The 5,999-nt window shown below is 38.0% G+C and overlaps 1 protein-coding gene across 7 annotated transcripts in view; it reads left to right on the top strand.

The window, feature by feature from the left end:
- LOC145432990 (uncharacterized) overlaps positions 1 to 5,999 on the top strand; it is a 299,451-nt gene that overhangs the window by 62,827 nt on the left and 230,625 nt on the right. The gene's annotated exons all lie outside the window — the stretch shown is intronic.

Genomic DNA, 5,999 nt, shown 5'->3' with positions numbered 1-5,999 from the left:
TGGATTGCAATCAGACGATCATAATTTATAACTTATCATTTAATGGTCTAGTCGTCGGATGTGAAATGGCTTTGATGATAAAAGAAGTTTGCATGACAATCTCAACCGATATCAATCAGTTGGAATCTGACATGCAGCAATGTCTGACAATTCTGTCGACGAGATAAAAGTGAGTAATTCTGAATTCATTTTCCGTAAAATCAATGATTTCGGATTCGACTATTTGCAATCAATGCTATGGTCGTGTGTTTTGAAATGATAAAATTATTACCAATAAATTCAATTCAACCATTAGTGACGATCTTATATCTATCTGTAACAACAAGTCTCAACACATTGGGTACTGGAAAGATCGAATTTGAATCATTTCTAACCAGATGTATCCTTTCTTCATCATCACAGGCAAGGATTTTCTGTGGGTCAGAGTCAAGCAAGGTGCAAATTTAGAGCAAGTTCATCAATTGTCATTCAAGATGAGTTTTATCTGGCTATATTTTCAAGCCACATTTAGTAAGTCTCTTATATGAGATACCGGTACTTGATTACATCTTTGATGTGACATTGGGCACAGGTCAGAGTTTAATGAACAACCAAATCTTCCTAAATTGTACAAACCTAGCAATGTGACGTCTCTGTAATGCCGTAACGATGGAATGAATAAACTAAAGTGAACCACTTCACTGTGGACACCAATATATTTTCTACACCAAATGAAAGTATTTTCTGATACTTTTGTTCTCTATGCAGTTCCAGGTGGCTGGTGGAACCACTGTTTCATTTTACTGTTGTGTAATTATGAGATTTTCTTTCAGGCTTTTTCATCGATCAAAAGAAGAGATCTAGACATCCAGCTTTCCAGGAATCATGATGGCGACATGTGAGTTTATGTGTAATTTTGTAATATCCTGAATGGGTGACAATATAGAAATATATAGCAAACATTCCATCTACAGTGTAGACAATATCTGTTTTAAATGAATCAAGTGGAATCCCATGGACTCTCATATCAACATATTATCTTCCCTAACATCATCACACCATATATTTATAGCCTACAGACTCCTACATCCAGCATTTACTCATTACGAACTGACATAGAAATCAAGCATTAAATATGGCTCACAGATTTCCAGCAAATTCGGAGGGGGTAAAGTCTTTTGGTTGTCGCGAAATAGTCACAAAAAAAAAAACTACCGGTATCAGCGATTGCATGCATTAGGATTGTTCAAAAATAACTTATTTTCCATATCCCCGGGATTCACTGATTAGAATGTCAGGTTGCCTTAAAATGCTGCACACAAAATTTGGCTTAATTCCTACCAGTAGAAGTCGAGGCAGAGTCAATTGAAATTTATTACGGTATTTATTCAAATTTTTTTTGTTGTTGCTGTGAACCTCATGAAATTGTTGAGTTGTCTACAGAAAGTTGCAAAACAAATTTGAAGCAATTCCAACCCGTAAAAGAGAAGTTAATTGAGTTTTTCATTAATAATTCTGGGATTACCCACCATCAATGCTATTTTTGCAAATCTAAACCTTTTAATTGCAGCAACTTTGCTTCTACCAGTTTGAATTGAGAAAAATTGTTATGCATTGTTCTTTTAAGCAACTTAACAATTTTATGGCGTTGACAATGAAATTTGAAGAAAACAAATTATAATAATTTCCAAAATTTCAATTGGCTCTACGTCGGCTTTTACTGGTTGAAACGAGCCAAATTGGTGTGGAGCGTTTTTCGGCAACCTAGCAATATAATCGGTGAATCCTAGGAATTAAAAAAAAAAGTTATTTCTGAACCACCCTAGTCCGCATGCATGATCAGAAGTTGTCAAAATAGTCAAGACGGTGCATATTTCACTCAAGTATTAGCAATAGTATTGCTGTTCCAAGCAACCCAAAAGTAGCCTACTTCAGGTAGCAGTAGAATTTGCTGTCTTTCAAACTACTGAATTATGTAACTAGATTTGAAAACCTGTCATAAATACACTATCAAAACCAGGAGATATCTATTTTTAACAGCATAATTATTCGAACATATCATGTGACAGCCTCCAAATGATACCCTTGATATAGAACAGTGGCTCTTGACCTCTTTTTTACATAAGTGCCCCCTTTTAGAAAATGTGATGGTGTGATGCCCTCAGTCGTATTCCCATGCCTGTAGTGAATAAGACAATAACAATGAAACGAGCCAAGCTTGCTGTATAATAGGCATTTGCCTTTCTCGTGCTTATGAGAACAAACTATAATTTGATATGGACTCAACTTCATGCTACGGCCAGCTTTTTACAAATCCAGTAATTCTAATTCCAGGGTTGTAACCAAGTCATAAAGCTCCGAGTCACAAGTCAACCCCACTTTTCTAGTTTTGACTCGAGTCAAGTCGAGTCATTTTCAATTCCCACCGAGTCAAGTCCGAGTCCAAGTCAGCGAACAGAGGATCGAGTCCGAGTCATAGTATTATGACTCGAGTCCAAGTCATTGTGTTGACTGCTCAGTTTCCAGTTAAAGTCTTCCTAAACCCTCTTTTTTAACTCTGTTTGGTGATATTGAATGGTTCGCATTTATAATATAGCAATTTTCCTCACTTTTAGCAGTTTCTGGTCGCATTTTCAAGCATCAGTACCTACAAACCCAATCCCAATAATGTGTTGACTTCGAAATTACAATGAAATGTCGGTCTTGGCCGTCTGTATCTCGAGTCAATGACTTGCTTCGAGTCATGCGCAATGACTCGAGTCCAAGTCAATACACAGATTGACTTGAGTCGAGTCGAGTCATTTCCGTATTTTGAGAAAATGTCTCGAATCGAGTCAAGTCATCCAAAAATCGTGACTCGAGTCGAGTCATGACTCGAGTCATTACAACCCTGTGCTAAACCCACTTTTATAACTCTGTTTGTTGATATTGAATAGTTCGCATTTCTATAATACTGATTTTCCTCACTTTTAACATTTTTTGGTTGCATTTTCAAGTACCAGTACCAATAGAAGAAATCCCAATAGGGTGGTTACTTTATTTGTTCTGCGAAATTACAATGAATGTCGGTCTTGGTCGTCTGAGTCTCGAGTCATATGACTTGGTTCGAGTCATGCGCAATGACTCGAGTCCAAGTCGAGTCAATACACACGTTTACTCGAGTCGAGTCATTTCCGTATTTTGAGAAAATGACTCGAGTCAAGTCGAGGCATTCCTGTATTTCGAGGAAATGACTCGAGTCAACTCGAGTCATTTCTGTGTTTTGAGAAAATGACTCGAGTCAAGTCGAGTCATTAGAAAATCGTGACTCGAGTCTAACTTGAGTCGAGTCATGACTCGAGTCATTACAACCCTGCTAATTCCCTATAATTGTAGTTCTAATATCATTTGGAAAACACCGAGTAGTTATAATTCTAATTCTAATCTCATTCGAAAAAAAAAAAAACTATATAGCTATCATTCTAATTCTAATCTAATTTGTCAAACACTGTAGTTACAGTTATAATCGAGTCACAATTTGTTTCATGTTTCCCTAAAAACAGAATCCCTTTTATTCCAGAGTCCCCCTCATTCGGGATGACTTCCTGGCCCGCCGCCCAGCAACGTGAGGTTAGCGACCAGAAAGTGCTCCAGGTCCCACCGTTGGTGTTGGTGCCTACAGGAAAAGTCGGTTGATCCCGATGTAAGCAGGTGAGTGACGAATGTGGGTGAAGGTTGGGGTTGAATCGAGATTGCTGTTTCGTGAGCAGATATCAAGGTATTCATCGTTGCCACTCAAATAAGAGGCTAAGCAGTGTTGTAAGTTTCTACTCAAGTAGGCTACAAGTAGGAATTTCCAAATTCGTGAAAAAGTTGATTATTCTAGGCCTAGTTTTCAAAAAATACTGTAATGGAAGTAGTTTGAAATTGTTACCACTCGAGTAAGAATTGCAAGTATCACAAAACTTCTTCCCACGAGATCCAAAGTGTAAGAAGCAACTAGTTTTTCCTACAAATCTGTTCAGTAGAAGTGTAAGAGTGGAAAAACGAGCCACTGGAGGTAGTTGTAGAAGTAGAGCAAACCTACTTAAGGGGACTAGCAAGTCAGAAACCTAACTCTCAGAAGACTACCCCCATCACCATGAAATTTTCAGTCGCTAGATGTCGCTATGCTATATACAAAAAAAACAAATAGTTTGGTTCTACCCTGCAGGTTGTGGATTTGAAGGAGAAAAAATGCACCGACACGGGGAATGCTAAATCTCAATATTGTGAAGCCCTTTTTTCAATCTAACGCCTTCTGTAGGAAGTACTAGGACAGTGCTGTGTTATGCTAAAATATGAAGGAATATGTGCAACCCTTCTAGGAGAAATTCCATTTTGAAATTTCAAATTTCAGGTCATTTTCTCAAAAAGTCTGCTGTGAAGCTCTGTAATTCAGAGTAAGGTAGTCCTAGGCCAAACGTCTCTTAGCATAACACAGGTCTCTATGTTAGATTTTCAAAAAAACCTTAATGAATACTATACGACATATATGTCATACAAATTTTTGATTTACCGTGACGCTGTTTAACAAAATTTTACTAAGGAGAAAAACGTTAATAAACATTTTACCAGTAATAACAGATACTAACCGGTGCCGATGAAAATCGAAATTATGAAGTTATTAGTTATGTTTTGGGTAAGATAAGGCCATGAGGTCAGAGTATAGGTACTATGTCAATATTTCAAGCCAAGGAAAAAAATGAAAATTTTCATATTTCAAATTTTGACTTTCTAGTCCCTTAAAGAGTTTTGAAAAGTATCTTTCAAGATGGGATACCAAAATAAGTGCAGGACCCACGGAAGATGGCGAGTTTTTAGGGGTGGTCCTGCACTAGAGCCCGCATCATCGTCATTCACTCAAGTAAGGATTTTCTAGCGTAAATAGGGGATGGCAGAAGAGTAGCCCAAAACCCCATGGTATTTTATGTTGGAGACAAATTACTGATTTGATACGCGATTTCCAATTTGTAATCATCTGTTTCGTAAACTTGTAAATGTGCAATGTGCACACTGCATAGTTTAATTCGTTATGGGCATGGCACAGTGTTTAATTCGATTATTCGACTCGTTTCAACGGGAAAATATTATATTCCGATAAGCTTGATCGACACCGGATGGACTGGTAACGAGTGCACCAATATCGAACGTCAAACCATTGGCCATTTGGTACAAATCGAATTTCTATTGATCACGTCGTTATATCCGCCCATATTGCTCTTACTACAGTTACAGTTGAATAAAAATCGCACATTTAAAGATTGAATTGAGCTGTATGGCTTAATGTTAACGAGTACAGTGCCAGTGTTAAAACGCCGCATCAGAATTTTAATGCTGTAGCCTACACAGCAATGGCATGTATAGGATACGGTGTAAACACTTGGCGCGATTCAAGTCAGGTCATTTTAACAAAGTGACTCGAGTCAACTCAAGTCATACGAAAAAGGTGACTCGAGTCAAGTCATGACTCGAGTCATCCCAACACTGGTATTTACTCAGAAGAAGAGAGTCCAGAAATTCAATGTCTCTTATTTGCCATTGTCCTATCTGTTGCTACAACTGCGTAAGAGTAAATTCTCGTCATCTTCTGCGAAATGAATCGGACATAACTGTGTTTGTTACTTAACTACTGTTTGTAAAAATAAACTGTATTGAACGCATGAAATTGGGAATCTAGCAAGTTATCGACCTGATTATTATGCGGTGAACAACTGAACATTCAGAACCCGGGAGGCAACTTCTCGATTCGGCGGTCCGGAAATGGAAAAATGATGTAGGCTACTTGGCGGGCCGGATCGATAGGGTTGGTGCTCGTATACCTTGCAAATGGGTAAGGATTTATCTTGCAAATGGGAAACAAATGGAAATGGCTTTACCTTGCAAATGAGCAAGGAATGATTTCACCTCGCAAATGACCAACAACGGTCGAAACACACGACATGGTGGAGCAAGACGGGTTCACCCTACACAAATTCGGCGAAATCAAAAATCAAATATCC

The sequence above is a fragment of the Botryllus schlosseri genome, chromosome 1 (assembly GCF_051294905.1).
Source record: "Botryllus schlosseri isolate E-star chromosome 1, Bs_hap1, whole genome shotgun sequence".
Taxonomy (NCBI): domain Eukaryota; kingdom Metazoa; phylum Chordata; class Ascidiacea; order Stolidobranchia; family Styelidae; genus Botryllus; species Botryllus schlosseri.
This window is presented reverse-complemented; position numbering and strand designations above follow the sequence as displayed.